Genomic DNA, 17,289 nt, shown 5'->3' on the forward strand with positions numbered 1-17,289 from the left:
TGAAGGGCACTGTTTGACTCATGACTTCATTCAACCAATATTGTTGGACACTCAATGTGTACTAGGCACTGTTCTGGGCACTGGAGAGCAAACAGGACCAAAGACCTGTTTTCCCGGAACTTGCAGTCTAGTGGGGAAACAATACAGAGAAATTACCCCAGGAGTTCCCAGTAGAACCAGCCCTCCAGTGGCACAGGAAGGCCCTGAGGGTGGCCTCGGTGGCTGACGCATCGTCATCACCCTGCTTATTATTCACTCGGAGACTCAGGTGTGTTTTTGTGATGTTATACTAATTACCAACGCAGTAACTTCCAATTAAAGCCGCGAGGATTTTTGACCTCTCAAAACTGATTGACATGGCTTTGGAGATCTATTTTTGCCCTGCTTTCTCAAGTTCATGTCCTTTGTGGTAGCCAGCAAGAATAGCACCCTGCCACATGTGTAACAGTGTTAAGCTCTGTGTTATCCATGATGCTTGAGCTGTCATGATACTCACGTGCTGAGAAGCAAACCTTTGATTTACCTAATAGAATGATATGCTTCAGACACTGGGGCGACCTCCCCAGGGTTTTACTCTTCGGTACAGTTGACTTTTTTGGTATGCCTTCTTAAGTTTCAATGTAAATTTTAATGAGTCAGAAATCTTGGCTGAGTTCAAAACCTGAGTGATATTGTATGCACTGGTGAAGCCATGAAAATGACCTTCGGGTTTCCGTAGGCAGATGGTTTATGAGGGAGGAGGTTTGTTTCAACCTTAACTCCTCTATAACCCTTATGAAAAACATGCAGTAAATCAAGCAGGGCACGCTGGGTGTTGCATTTCAGCTGCGGAGGGACACCTAATACTGAGTCAGCGTTCGTTTTTTAACTCTGGATGTACTGTATCAAGAGCGAGTCTTCTCTCAAATATCCCTCACGGATTATTAATTCTAGCAGGAAAAAATGGTGCCTTTACAAGGGGGCGACCTGACAGGTACCACCACCACCAACAAACCTGACATCCTCAGCAATGGTGATTATTGATCCACGTGAGTTTCTCCCTGATGGGATGCCATGGGACATACACACCCTCCCCTGGGTAATATCCCCACCAAAGGATGCTCTAATCATGAGGAAACAAGCAGACCAGTCCAGACTCTGGGACGGTCTTTTAGGCCATTGGCTTAGACTCTTCAGCAATGTCAATGTTGTGAAAGACCAAAATAAAAAAAAGGTGGATAAATGCTCCAAATTAAATGAGACTAAAGAGACCTGCCAGCTGGGGGATGGAGTGCTGAATCCAAAACTGAAGGAAAGGAGAGTAGAGAGGAAGGAAGGGGAGGAAGGAAGTATCTATAAAGGACATTTGGGGGCAAAGTGGAGAAATTTGAGTATAGTCTTTATTAGGTAATCCTTTTGGTGCTGAATTCCTTGACCCTGATCGTTATGAAGGAGAATGTCTTTGTTCCTAGGCAATACATGCTGAAATATTTTAGGTGTGAAATGTCCTGAGGTTGGCAGCTTTCAAGACAGAAACAGAGAAAGAGCGAAACATGGCAAAATGCTCATTGGTGAATCTGGGTGAAGGGAATATGTGTGTTCATTGTATTATTCTCTCAACTGATCTGTTTTGGATTTTCAAAAAAAAGAAAAAAAAAACCAGGGAAACAAGGGAAGTCTATCTGAGGGAAATTGTTATAGGAATCTGGAACAAAAACAAAATGGAAGATGACACACATGCATACAACTTAGGTGCGACACCTCGGAGGACTAAAGCCCAGGACAGTGGATAGACTGACATGGGAATCACAACGGTTGTGTTCTGGCGGGTCCTGGGCCACATCACCCACCGTGTGATGTTGGGCAGTTCGCCTAAACTCCTTGGACTCATTTCCTAGGACTGCTGTATCCAAGTGCCACAAACTGTGTGGCTTAAACCAACAGAAATGTATTATCTCAGAGTTCTGGAGGCTGAAGTCAGAAATCAAAGTGTCAGCAGGGTCAGGCTCCCTCTGAGACCTGTGGGGCGGGCCCTTCCTTGCCCTTCCTGGCTTCAGGCGGCTGCCAGCAGTCCTTGGAGCGCCTGGCCCTGAGCTGCGATACTTCAGTCTCTGCCTCCGTCTGTTACACTGTGTTCTCCCCTCATGTGAACGTCCCAGCATCTCTCCTCTTCTAGTAAGGACAGCAGTTGGATGAGGGCCACCCTAATGACCTTGATTACATCTACAAAGACCGTATTTCCAAATAAGGTTCCATTCACAAGTGCTCGGGGTTGAGGTTTCAACACATCTTTTCAGGGGACACAATTCAACCCACAACACTCTCCATCTTTGTTTCTTTGACTCCCAAACAGGCGTGGGGGGATGTGGGGCAGCTGGTCGACCAGCTCCGAGGTCTCTTCAGCCCAGAGAGTCTGAGGCTCTGGGTGTTCACTGTTCTAAGTTCAGGCATGAGTCAGACTTGGGCAACTAAAAAGCCCAGGAGAGACATGATGAGAAGGTGGTTCCAGGTCGTTATAAAACAGATAAAAAACGTGGCCTTTGGAAACATGATTCATGTACATTCTCAGCATAGAGGCTGTTTTGCACATCACATTCATCCTCTTCCTCCTTTTCATTTGTCTGAATGATTGTTGGTCAAAAGTTTTCTAAGCTGAATTCCCATCCTGTTACCTGTAAAATTACATAAAATGAGATGCTAGAGTTAAAAAAAACAATTGTCACATCGCAAGAGATTTTAGATGTTGTCCAGGCTGCCAGCTGGAACAGATGAACAAGGAAAACCAAGACTCCTCTCTCTCTTTGTCCTTCAGGCTAAAAAAAGGCAAGATAAGAAGAGAGGAGGCTCTGTAATGAATATGGGTGGCCACCCCTCCTGCTGGGTCAGCCCTGGGTGTCTGGAGGAGGAGAGCCTTTGAGGCCCTTGGAGGGATTGCAAGCGGACGAGGCAGGGTGCAGCATCTCATATGGAGATGAGAACCATCCACAGTCTCCTGATGTCCCTGTGCTTCAAAGACAAAACTGTGTCCAAGATGGGGAAGGGGGAAGCACTGCACACCCAGTTGAAAGGGGACATCTTCCCAGAGCTCTAGGCCCACAGTCCTCAGTGTGAGATGTGGACAAAGATGCACCTGCCTGCCTCCTGCATCTCCTCCACGTGACCTAAGGTGGACACCAGATGCATAAACCAGGACAGGGTGGTGTCTCCATCTGAAAATCTCTGACTTGTGGGCAGGAAGCAAAAACCTCAGCAAAATGGCATCTTCTCCAATATTAAATGGTGCCTCTTTCCCCCTGACTTTCAGAAATTATTTAGATAAACAATTGGTAATTTAATTGTGATGTTGTCATGATGAAAGCCAGTTCTGTCACTGGCTGCCATCACTAGGTGAAAAACACTGGGAATTCACAGTGGTGTTGTTATTCTGGTTGTCTGCCATTCCTTCAGCAGTGAGAGTTATGGATTTGTCAGCATTTCCTTTAGTACCTCTTATTTTCAAGGCTTCTGTCTTAGTTGCTGAAATTGCATTGTACTGGATGGAAGCCTAGAGGTAATTTCCTTTAGTGTTATAGCAGCCCCATTCTTTTATGGTTGTGTGTGACTGTGCAAGTGATTTCAATATCTTTTTTATTAAAAAATTGATTCATATGTAAGTCTCAGCTCTTTTTTTTTAATGCATATAGCTCTCATCCAAGATTGGGGCATGAATCACGCAAAGTCAACATTTATGGACAGCACACAACCCAAGAAAGGCACTGCCTTGGCAGCAAAAAAACAAGGCTCAATAAGGCAGTAATAAGATCAGTGTGGGTGAGGGGAGAGGGTATAAAAAAAAAGATCAGTGTGAGTCATAATCATAGTTCTTTATGGTCACACATTGTATATCTCTGAGATTTACAATATAAAACAGAGGGAAGGGAAGATATGGTCCTAAATTATCCATTTAAATGATAAGTATTACACTTGTTACAGACATTGGGATCATCTCATCAAATCTTATAATTTCATTATCTAGGGAAGACCCTGGATCTTCTTTTATCCATCAAATATGGATACTTATGCCATCAATTCCACATTCCAGCAACAGATCAGTTATTTATTGCTGCGTAACAAACAGTCCCAAAACTTGGGTGAGGGGATTTGTTAAAAAAACAATCACTGACTAATTCACAATTCTGGGTGTTGGCAATTTGAACTGAGCTCAGTTGGGTGGTGGTTCTGCTGGTCTCGCCTGGGCTCACTTACGTGGCTACAGTCAGCTGGCAGTTCAGCCAGAAGCTAATTGGACCTGGACGGCCCCATCACACATCTGGTGCTTGGCCAAAGCACAGAGACAACTCTGCCGTGTGTCTGCAGCATCCAGCAGGCTACCCCAGGCTTTTCACTGGCCACTGGGTTCCAAAAGCAGCGCAAGAGAGCAGATCCCAACTCACAGACTCTTTTCAAGCCTCTGTTTGCTAATGTGTCATTAGCCAAAGCAAACCACATGGCCAGGCTCACAGGCAAAAAGGTAAAAAGATAAGAATCCATCTCCTGAAGGAAGGGACAGTAACGTAAGAGGAAGTAGGCATCCATTTGTTCTTGGGAAACTAGTGTGCTATCCAGATAGCTTCAGCTGAGAACTCCCTAGTGTTGAGTCTTGCCTGAGAAGAAACAGAGGGGGAGATAATTATGGGCCGGTGTGCACAAAGGACCGAAACACGTCCTCAGGCAAGTGACAATTCATCCTAAGGAAAGCAAGAAGAGAGTCAAGATTGTCCTAGGACATTAAGTCAGTGATAGGGCTAGTCAGCCCCTCAGAGAGCCCAGCCCCACCCCCAGATCTGTACCCAAGACGTGAGAGGAAGAGGCTGCAATAAAAAAGAGCAAAACATAGTTTCAGTGAGATTTCTAGGGGGGCCTTTAGAGGGTGAAGGAAGCTTCCTCATTTGGGTCTCTTCAGGGAATAGGGGTTTGGGCTGAACCCAGTCTGCTTCTGGCCCAGAGCTGATGTGGGAGAGGAAACTGGCGTGGGGCGGGCAACCAGGCACTTGACATAGGCTTTGATGGAATGTCCAGGGGGAGCTCACAGCCTCTGCAGGTCGAAGCGGGAGAGGGGATTTGTCCCCAAGAGCACATGAGACCCCCCTCTCCCAGACGAATTGGAAGACACTGAGGGAACTCAATACTTGTACTCAAGTGTTAAGTCGTAACTCCTGCTTTTAAGCCAATATGTAAGTACGTATGATCTCACTTATATGTAGAATCTAATTTTAAAAAATCCCACCAAATTCATAGAAAAAGAGATCAGATATTTGGTTACTTGAGGTGGGGCAGTAGGGGGAGGAGGAATTGGAGGAAGGTGCCCCAAAGGAGAAGTTACAAGATAAATAAGTAGTAAAGATGTGCTGTATTATAGATAAGAAATTTGTTAAGACAGTAGATCCCAAGAGCTCTTATCACAAGGAGAAATTCTTTTCTTTTGATTGTATCTATGAGATGATGTGCTAATTTCAAAATATATGGAAATCAAATCATCAAGCTGTACACTTTGAATTCACATTTTCCTAATGTCTTTTTCAGATAGTTCATGATTAGTGGAGGAATGCAACTGATTTCTGTATGTGGATGTGTATCCTCTGTTATTTCTTTTGATGCTGGTGCTTTTGGTGACATATCTAAGAAACAGTCACCTAATCTAAAATCATGCAAGGTTACACCCATGTTTCCTCCTAAATGTTTCATCGTTTTAGCTCTGACATTTAGGTCTTTGACAAATTTTGAGTTAATCTTTACATATGGTGTGTGGTAGAGTCCAATATAAAAGATACTCTCCTAGTTAGTTTCCCCTAACCTTTTCCCTTTTTAAAATGTGGCTGCCAGAAAATTTTAAATCACATTTAAAAGTAATATGACTCACATTAACTTTCTGTTAAACAGCACTACAATAGACCAGTGGCAATAATGGAAATGAAGCTATAAATTCTATAAAAATGTATTGAGCACACACAGTGTGCCAGATACCACCCTAGGCACTGGGGATATTGAGACAATAAGGTGCAAGTTCTCCTCTAGGAGTTACAAATGTTTATGGGAAACAGACAAACAAACACATTCACTATGGTGGAGGAGATAGATTGCAGCTTTATATGTCTAGAAACTCAATCTTATCTAGTCCATGAAAAAAGGGATCCTGGAACCCTGGCTCCCACCGTCATCACAAGGCACTGATGTGTAAGCCACAGCACCCCCATTTCCCCGTTTTCAGTGAGATCTCCAGTAACAACAGCTGTGATTTACGGGGCGCCTATTCTGGGCAGCCCTGGTTCTCGTGTCTACATGTGTTACGCCATTTAGTCCTTCACCGACCCTCTGAGATACCGCAGTAGTTTCCCCTTATCCTCGGTTTCCCTTTTCTGCTTGTTTCAGTTAGCTATAGTCAACGGTGGTGGAAAGATGGAAGATGGAAAATTCCAGAAACAACGTACAAGTTTTAAATTGCATGCATGTTCTGAGGAGCGTGGTGAAATCTCAGGCCGTCCGCTCTGTCCCATCTTGGATGTGAACCATCCCTTTGTCCTGCGTATCCCACCCGTTGGTCACTTAGTAGCCATCTCGATTATCAGGTCAGCCGTTGCAGTATCTCAATGCTTGTGTTCAGTTAACCCTTACTTTCCTTAGCAGTGGCCCCAAAGCTCAAGAGTAGTGGTGCTGGCAATTTGGATCTGCCAAAAAGAAGCTAGAAAGTGCTTCCTTTAAGTGAAAAAAAAATCAAAATTCTCAACTTAATAAGGAAAGAAAAAAATCATATTTTGAGGTTGGTAAGATCTGCTGTAAGAACGAATCTTCTATCCATAAAATTGTGAAGAAGGAAAAGAGAATGTATGTTGATTGTGCTGTTGTACCTCCAACTGCAGAAGTTACAGCTATAGGGTGTGGTAAGTGCTTAGTTAAGATGGAAAATTTGTCCAGTAAGAGCTTTTGAGAAAGAGAGAGACCACATGCACATAATATTACAGTATATTATTAGAATTGTTCTATTTTGTTATCAGGTATTTTTGTTAATCTCTTATTGTGCCTAATTTTTACATTAGACTTTATCGTAGGTATGTGTATATAGGTGTGTATGCATAGGTATGTGTGGTTTTTACATAGTATAGATAGGGTTTGGTACTGTCTGCTGCTGCAGGCATCCCCCAGGGGGGCTTGGAAACAGATCCTCCAAGGATGAGAGGGGACTCCTGTGGTTTTATCATCCCCATTTACAGATAAGGAAATTGAGGTGCAGAGCTTTGAAATGACTTTCCCACGGTCACGCAACTGGAAAGTTTCAAACTCAATAACCGTGCTCTTAACCACACTCTGTTGCCTCTTGCCAAATGCATCGAATGTTCATGGTGGCCACTCAGTGGTTTCTGCTCCTCTGAGGAAGGACCTAGTTTGCAAAGCAGAATTATAATCAGGGGATGGCTTGGTGAGTATCAGGTCAGGGCAGGGAGAGTCAGTGACGTAAATGGAAGGGCTAATGGCATCAAGACAGACCCACAGTGGGGCCAAGTACACCCAGCGCAGTGATGGGTCAGTTGAATTTGGAGAACCATGGAACCCCTTCCCCTGGCTGCTGCCGACTTCTGCCTCTCTGTGCTTGTGTTTATTTTTTCTTGACTTGTTTCTGGAATGGCAGCCCCCGTTCCACTGACACAGTCCTTCTTCTGACAGTGTAATACCTACAGCCATGTTGTTACTTTTCCTGTTTTGAGTCTAGGAAATAGTTTGTGTTTAAATTGATCGGTTTACCACACTCCTCTGCTGGGTGTTGGCTTAGTTAGTCAAAGCAGCAGAGCTTTGATTGATCAACAACACTCCATCTTCCCTTCCTTCTCATATCTCAGTCCTGAGGTGTTTTATGCCACCACCAGCATCACTGTCATAGTGACAGAGACTAACCGGGATTAAAGTGACTGCCTGCCTGAAGCTTTCCTCTCTCCTGTCCAGCCTCCACACACACGCCGGCACCCAAACTTGCTCCACCCCGTAGGCAGCTCCCTTTTGACTTCAAAATAAGCTCCTTAGCTTGGCTTTTTAGGCTCCTTGTGACCTGGCCCCACCCTTGTCATCAGTGGTCCTCCCACCACGGGTCCTCTGTCCTTCAGCCACCCTGACTTGCCTTTGTTCATGTTAATTCCAGCACCCAGGATGCCTTTTCTCCCATCTCTGCCTACATCGCTGCTCCTGAAGTCTGTCTCTAACAAGGCTGCCTGCTCCTACGGGCTCGCCGGGAGTGCTTCCTCTCTCCCTCGTCAGAATGACTCTCCTCCATCGTGCTGGGTGGCGGGACACAGTCCAGCCTGTATTATGCTCAGCTCTGCGGTGATGGAAAAGTTGCGGGGTCCGGAGCCCTGCTACCAGGGGCGCCCCAGGCCCCTGGAGACCTGTTTGGATACTTTTCTCCTACTGTTCTGAAATTAGTCAGTTACTTGACTGTTTCCCCATCTGACGGCTCCCCACCTCAGGCCCGTGTCTGATCACCACGACCTCCTCAGCCCCTAGCAAAGTTCACAGCACCAGAAGGAAGTCAGAGGGGAACTAGTTTATTCCAGTTGCTTTCCTTTCAAATGGTGCGACTTTGGGAAAGTGATATAACCTATCTCTGACTTTGTTTCCTTACTTCTAAATTGGGGTAATAACACCTGTTTGTCAGGTTATGGACATAATGTATTTTTTTAAAAAAAAAAAACTATAAATACTGGGGAGGGGGAATGAAAATAAGGGAAGGGGTCCCTGTCACTTGAGTGGCATGAACTTGACAGGTAATAATGATATTATTAGTCAGAGCTAGATCTTTTTCAATAGCTGTCACGTACTAAGTGTTCTATATCATTATCTCATGAACTACTTCCAACTCTTTGAGGAAAGGATTACTGTACCCATCATACAGATAGCAAAACTGAGACTCGGGCAGTAAAGTACTAGCCAGGTGGCAGAGCTGGGATTCAGAGAGTGCCTTAGATGCTAAGTGTTGGCATTGCAGTGCCCATCTCAGGGCAGGCTGATATCTGGCCCCAGGGAGGGAGCAAGCAGAAGACCTGGTCTAGGCTGTCCTCATTTGACACCTATTCTTCATAACTTGGAAGAGAGCAGGCACAGTGGGTGCTGCAAAGACCAGAGGCGGAAATCAAAGCAAATGTCCAGAGGAGCTGGTGCAGAGCAGGAGGGAGGAACTGGGATTCGGTTTGAGGAAGTACAAACCAAACTAGCCCCAGGGAGCTAATCCACAGCAAAGGCAGAGAGATTGGGAGAGAAAGGAGAGCTGGGAGGCTGAAAAGCAGCTGGGTGGACTGACTGACATGAATAGAGACGCTGCTCTGTAATGTGATGAGGCAACAGCGAGGCCAGAGCTATTCTGGGCGGCACTCACTGGAGCCGTGAAGTACGGAGGCGTCCCGCTCCCGGCTCCTCGTGTGCAGAGTCAGGACCACAGGTTCAGTGCATGCGCGGGGTGCTCACACACACACACACACACACATACTCACACACTCACACACTTTGATACTGACCCCATCACACACATTTTGATATGAGCCCCATCACACCCCATCCTTTCCGTGTTTTGCCTCTCTATTTAATAATGTTTCTCAGAGAAGTTGTGGGGGTACTGCATTTGTAGAATTTGGGGTACAGTTCGGAGCAGAAGGGGAGGCAGCCAGCAGGTAACTGGATGACGTAGATCTCAGGCGCACCGCTGAGCTAGCCCCACGTTCCAGAAGATCTGTCTTTAGTGAGACATTCTTATCCTTCCAGTCCCCCCAGAGGCAATGTCGCTTGGCAGTTAAAGGCAGGAGCCTCCACCTCTCCCTGCCTACAGAGTCTATCTCCTCAACTGTAAAGCGGAAATAGTATTCACGCGCTCCCAAGGGTCAGGAAGGGCAGGGCTGCTCCTGTGGAGAGTCGGCCCCAGGTAAGTGGACATCCCCGTCCTCTGCAAACCTGCCCAGGGGCTGATGGTGGTGTCTTCACAATTTGTCTGCAGGATTCTGGTTCAGATGCCTTTGGATTTTGATACACTAGGCTTTGCAAAGATTAACAAACTGAAACCCACAGTGAAAAAAAAAAGCCAGTTTGAGGGCTTCCTTCTAGAACTGGAGTATGACGTGATCCCCATTCTTGGCAAGCTGGTTAAGTGGGCTCGGGGCTGTACCGGGCTTTAGAGCTGTGTGTACCTCTATGTACCATCAAGAGGGTCCTCACTTGTGGCTGCCTTGGGAGGCGAAGCTTCGAGGTGATTCTGCCAGTCCCAAAACTCCCTGCCTGGCAAGCCTCCTGAGCTTAAGAGACCTGTTCACATACGATGAAGCTTATGTGTGAGAGCAGCAAGGCTGTGGGTCTGCCGATGGCAAGGTGAGGGGGAAATGGGGTGAGGATCTCTGAGAGTTTCGTCTTTCTCTCCCTTTATTTGGGGGATGTATACAGTGCCTGCCAGAGGCAAAAGGATGGTCTGGGCACTCTCAGCTGGCTGCTTCCCAGGACCCAGAAGGGGCAGCTCTGGCTTTCCAGCTGCAAGGTGTCACGCAGTCCAGCCTCTCAAAGGCTCAGAGCCAACAGTGCTGTCTGCAGTGCCTTGTCAGAGTGAGTGACAGGTGAGCCCTCCAGGCCCCAGACCGCTCAGCTGGGCTCTCCGCTACCAAGCCCTGGGGGAACGGGGTAAATCCAGGAATGTGAGAGAGAAAAGCCATAGGGGATCCTTTCTTTTTCAAACCCAAATAAGGAAAATCAGAGAGAGGCAAGTCACAGGCATTATCTTCTCTCTGCAGAACTGACTAAGCAAAATCATGGGCAGGCCAAGACCGATCTTTCTCCTGATACGTGGACCTGAATTTGCTCTTGTAGTATTTGATCTATTCAATTAACAAAAATGCTTGCGTGCTGTTTTCCCTTCATAATAAAGCAGATCAATTTCTGCATCAAATGTCCTAAATGACTGGGCTTTTGAACTGAGTGTGACTCTCTGTGGGTGATTTTTGTGCATATTGGAATGTGAGTCACGTGACAGCCCTTTTAAAAGCTTTGCTTTTTTCTTTTACATAATTTATCTATATTTTACTTTTTTTAATTTTTAAAGATTTTTGTTTTCGTAAGGGGAGGTAATTAGGCTTATTTATGTGTTTATTTTAGTGGAGGTACTGGGGATTGAACCCAGGACCTCATGCATGCTAGGCATGCACTCTACCACTGAGCTGTACCTTTCCACCGTAAAGGTGTTTCTTGATAAGGATTATAATGGTATCTCTTGATAGAGAAGGAGGGTGCGTCTCCCCTCCCCTTACCCCTTACATGGATCCAGCTGGCCTGCTTGAGAAACAGATCTGGTGAATCCCTCTTTGAGAACTTTTCTTTGCTTAGTTTTATCTGACAGAGGTGCTGAAATGTTTTGCCAGTTTCCAAGAAGACCAATGGGGAAGACAGAGTGGCTGCTTCTCAGAGCAGTGTAAGGGGGTGTCGGAGTGCCTTCTACATTCAGTAAGCCAGTGTTCTCTCTGGCCTGACAAGTGCCCTATGAGCTGTGCAACCCCAGACAAGTCACACAACCTCTCTGGATATCAGCTTCCTTAATTCAGCGACAGGAATAGTCACAGCAGCCCCACCTGCCTTGGTTGTTGCGGGGGAAATGGCATCACCTATGACAAAGGGCTTTGCAGGGGCAACCAGCCTTACAGATACAAGGGAGAACTACTGTGCTGTTACAGCTGCCTGATCGCAGCTGGGGTCAGTCTGGAGAGTTTCATTTCCCCAGGTGAAGACTTCCTTGTTTCCAAGGGAAAATGGGTCAGTGTCATCTAGGACTGTGATAAAGGCGTCGATCTCCCGCTCTCACTGACAATGGAACAGTATCTCTTGGAGACAAGTCTGGATGTTATCTGTGTACCAGCTAGCACTGAAAACTTTTCTAGACATTATGTCCTTGGATTTGAAAATCATTACCTAAAAAAACTCTTGGCCTCTGCACTACTGCAGAGCTATTCTGCACCCACACAGGGCTGAGCAGCATGCAGAGCTCCGTGGAATTTCAGACACAAGACTCGCTTGTGGTTGAAGAATATTTCAGGAAAGATGCAGGGACTTTAGGGGGTGGGGCTGAGAGGACTTCACTACACTGACCAGTTTATTCATAGAGTCACAAACACTAAATCTGGAAAGTTATCTGGGCCAAACTCTTCATTTTAAGATGAGAAAATATGGTTTGAAATAGGCTAGGCAGTTACTTTGGGAACATTTTGGTTTTTTTCTGATTTCCAGGCCAATGTTCTTCCCATTACATCATTGATAAGACAAACAACATCAACCACCATCACAACAGCTACTGTTTATTGAATACCGAGTATGTGTTAGGCATCGTGCTAACCTATTTGCATATATTCACTCATTTAACTCCTGCACCAAATCAGCGAGGCAGACAGTGTTTTCCCATTTGACAGATGAGGAAAAGGAAGCTCGGAAATATTAACTACTTGCCGAGGGTCAGGGTACCTATATTTATATCAGCTCACAGTGTAGAAAGCCAAAGGAGGTATATGTCAGGGTTGTTGCCGTTTACATATAACATACTGAATACATTTTTTTTTTAAATTTGGAGATGAAAATCACTCCTCACTCCAAATATCAAGGGCCCTAGAAAATATACTCTGAACTGAACTTCACAAAACTTACCCTGAAGCGCAGCCTGACTTTACGTTGACAGGAATTGACTGGAAACGAGGGTGTGGAGCGTCCCCGTTCTTCCGCATGCCAGGCTTTTAGAATTCAGACACAAGATGAGTCATAAGAGAAATGTGCAGGTTTGGGCCCCAGTGGAAATACTCATTTCCCTAACTGCTCAGCAGCAAAACATGGAAGCCAACTCTTTTTGTGTGCTAGGAATGTTAAAAGCATTTTTCAGTCTTAGTGTTGCTTTTAAAATAATTAAACCAACCTCTGTCACCTCCGCTGTGGTTTCATTCCTAAAGATCCTACACTCAGGCTTTTTCTCCTCTTGCTTTATGGGAATTTTGATGAGAAACTGACTAGTTCTATAATCATCAGTGGCCACAATAACTTTGATGCCCTTTAATCCTGACACCATGTTTTCCCAACATTCGTTAAGTCTTGTCCTCACTCTGGCACAAGTTATAGAGCTGGAATTTTAAAACTCTGAGCGTGTATTTAAGTGTAATTCAAAAGATTAAATAAATTTTTCAGAAATTCTATCTTCCCCAAAATGCTAACGTTACATTAAACAGCTACGAACAAGTGTCCTATAAGCACTAGAATGAGTTCTTGACATTTCTCCAGGACAAAATAAATGTGCAGTAAGAGAGACAGAGCAAGAACAGCAGTGTCTGAAATCAGCCAAGGCTCTTCAAGCCTGAATAGAGACCGGATGAAACTTGATAAGAGTAAAAGAAAAAAAATCATATGAAAACCATCCTGTAGTTGATGATTGTTTATACTGGAACACCGGGTAAAGCACACGGGAAAGAGGGTCGCGATGTTTGTTTAACAGGACATTTGAAGAGGAGAATGAGCAGTGATGACTGGGGTCTACACCATCATGCGTGCTTTGCCTTGTCCATCCTTTTATTCATATGTTCATACATCTCTTTGTGCCCAGCATTTCAGCACGTAGGGATTCGAGTCCCTACTACATGTTTACCCTTCAGGATCTAAAACTTAAACTGTCGTGCTCTGTGCCCTTGAGAAGCCTTGTCAATTGGCAGAAATAGCTGCATGAATCACAATATGATCTAACACCTGCCGCGATGGAGGCAGGTACGGAATGGACCGAGGCTCAGGCTGTGTATTATTGGGGAATCAGGGAAGGATTTGCTGAGGAGGTGGCTCTTGAACAACCGCTAACCAGCAGTTAACCAGCCTGGGAGAAAAGGGGGAAGGGACCCTCCGGACAATGGGAACATGGGTGTGACAAGCACAAATGCACAGAAGACCATGATTAGTTTAAATGGTGGTATCAGTAGTGGGGAAAGATGGGAAGGAAGGCTGAACCCCTAGGCTAGGGTAAGAGTTTGAAGGACTTTTTACTCTCTAGTAGGAACTGGGAATTCTAGGTAACTAGGAGCTAGAGGACAGTACAGGAGGGCCTGGCCTGCTCGGATACAAGTGAGAGCGACAGCTTGGCTGCAAATAACAAGGGTAACCGGGAGGACGAGAAGTTCGGAAGCAGAGACCAGTGAGGATCACGGGGTCCCAGGTTTACCCCCAAGTGTCAGTCAGGGTTCTCCAGAGAAACAGAGCCAAAAGGATGTGTGTGTGTTTGCAGGCTCATGCATGCGTGTGCGTGTGTAAAGAGACTTATTGCAAGAAACTGGCTCACATGATTATGGTCTGAAGGCCTGAGACATAGGAGAGCCAATGATGTAAACTCCTGTCCGGGTCCCAGTCCAAAGGCAAGAGAAGACCAATGTCCCAGCTCGAAGACAGGCAGGCAGAGAGAGGATTCTGCCTTCCTCAGCTGCTGCTTCTCTTCAGGCCCTCAATATTTTGACACAGAAAAATAACCATTACACAGTTGGGGGGGGTAGGGTATAGCTCAGTGGTAGAGCGTATACTTAGCATGCTGGAGGTCCTGGGTTTCAATTTACAGCACCTCCACTTAAAAAAAATTTAACCATCACCCCTAGCCACCAGTTCCTCACCACACACACTGGTTTCCTGGCCCTTCCACAATGTCAGCTCCCAGAATGATCTTCCGCAGAAGCCAGTCTGGGTCTGCCACTGTCTTACCTGGAGTCCTCCACTAGTTCCCCTGACTTCAGGGTATAAGCTGAGCTCTTAGGCAGGGGCGGGGGCAGGGGCAGGGGCAGGGGCAGGGGCAGGGACTGCCTTCCTAGTCCCCATAAGTCAGTTTCTTCTCATGCTACATCCTGGCCACGCCATCAGGATTACTCCAGCGTGGGCTGTGTGCTCTCTCCTCCTGTCCACTGTACCCTAACCCTATACGCTTTCCCTCCTCTCTCTTCCCCGGCCCCTGGCTGACTCCTCACTAATCTCTAAGACTCACTTTAGGCCATTCTTCTCTTCTAGAAAGCCTCCCTGACTTAGCCTCCCTCCCTGGTCTAGGTCAAGAACCAACCCTGGATGTTCCAAAGCATTGTTTTGCGTGCCCCACTGTGATGTGATAGTACCAGAAACTGCTCACCATCACTGAGCATCCACCATCTGCCAGGCTCCATGCCAGATGCTCCGTGTGCATTACCTCATACAATCCTTGCAACAGCCTTTGTGGGTAAGGGCTATGATTAACCCCATTAAGCTGATGAGAAACCTGAAGTGCAGAGAGGTAAAGCAACTTGCCCAAGGCTGCATCTAGTACGTAGGAGAGACAGTTCAAAGCCACGCAGTTGGACTCCCAAACCTAGGCTCTAACCATTGTACTGCACAACTTGCGTTTCTTCACCCTGGACCATGTGCATTTTAATGAAACAACTGCTCCTTATCTTTGTACCTACAGCCCTGGCAAATGTATATATATAGAGAGAGAGGGTGGGGGGGGGGAAGTCTGTTGAAAGAATGCAAATGAGTGAATGAGAGGTGGAGACAGGAAGTGAAAGGGCGGTGGGAAATTGTGTAGTGAAGGCGGAGGCTCCTCTGTGACTGTGCGCGGAGGAGGGAGAGGGGGAAAGAGCCAGTCGGGCACTAGCAGAGGCGCACACAAGGTTGACGGGGGCGTGTGTGCGAGCGTATGTGTGTGTGCAGGTGGAACGGACGAAACCACACTTCTAAGTTAAAGAAAAGGAGCCAATGAAAATCGAAAGGCTGAAGATGGAGAAGCGAGAGGATGAGATCAAGCAGGAGCTTGGATGCTGAGACTCCGCCCTTGGGGATCGTATGCACATTCCAAGTTCAAATTTTCACCTTATAATATTTATGGAAAGATGTATCTCCTCGAGCCTTCCATTTAGAAAAGTGTTTTAAAACTATTTGTTATGATTACTTAAATGAATAAAATAAAATCATCTTGAATTAACCTGTTTCACTCAAGGCTGCAGCTGCCCTAAAGGTCAAGTCTGAAACGTGCTATGGGCGCAGTACCTGAGAAAATGAAGAGGCCCGGAGGGAACAGATAGTCCAAAGCACTCCTTGTGCAAAGGAGCAAACCGAGGCCCAGAGAGGGCAGGTAAGGGACCTGGAACTGCACAGCTACCAAGGCACAGCAGAGTCGTACCTGGGCCCCGAATCTTCAGACTGCTGGCCACCTGGTAATCACAGTGACCATCTGTGTTAGCTATTGGCTTTATCCAAAGGAGAAATAAACTTCGTACATCCTTTTTCTCCTAGTTTCATTGAGATGTAATTGACATATTATACTGTGTCAGCTTTAAGGTGTATAACATAATGATACATGTGTATATTGTAAATTGATTATTAAAACATGCAGTTAACATCCATCACCACACATAGAGACACATTTTTTTCTTGTGATGAGAGCTCTTAAGATCTACTCTCTCAGCAACTTTCAAATACACAACACAGCATTGTTAACTACAGTCACCATGCTGCATGTGACATCCCTGTGGCTTACATATCTTATAAAATTTCTCATATCCTGGTGACAGGAGGTATGTTGGCAAGTTGGAGCCAGGTGGCCCACCAAAATTAGGCTCCTATCCGCCCACAGAAACTGGCTGTGTGATCCTTCTGGGTGAATACACTTCAGAGATGCTCCCAGTTTCCTGAGAAAAAGTATTTCTGAGTCTTGAGCTGGCAAGAGGCTTCTTCAGCTTTTTGAAAAGTTGACACTTTACATCTCAGAGGGGCAGAGAAAGACTTTATAATTACAGGTTTTCTGAAGTAAACACTGAAAGCAGATGGGGTGGTGGCCTCCCTTTTCTCACCAGGGAAATTTTTTTTCCTTGATTTATATTTACCCTTATATTTGGCATTCATATTTATACACCAGTCCTTTCTGAGTTTTGCTAGTGTCACTCAGAATGCCCAATCCCAGTTCACCATGAAAGCACAGGACAGACTGAGTCTCTGGACATAAAAATGTAAGGGGATGATACCGAACAGTGATGTCCCACCTTGTGAGATCCTGAGTGTGAGCATCGAACGAATGGCTCTCTGACTCCAATAGTTGTTAGGCATTTTAGATGTTAATTTTTTTTTCACATAGTAAATCCAGAACCAATCCAAAAATTGGTTTTGTTCATAGGACTCAGTTTCTTTCTCTCTCTCTCTCCCCATACTAAGAAAGTTTGCAAGTCCAGTGGGAGTCTAGAGCTTAACCATGTGGAAAACTCTGGGAAGCAGTGTAAACCACGTGACCCAGAATTATCC

This window comes from Camelus ferus, chromosome 25 (genome assembly GCF_009834535.1).
Source record: "Camelus ferus isolate YT-003-E chromosome 25, BCGSAC_Cfer_1.0, whole genome shotgun sequence".
NCBI classification, from domain to species: Eukaryota; Metazoa; Chordata; class Mammalia; order Artiodactyla; family Camelidae; genus Camelus; species Camelus ferus.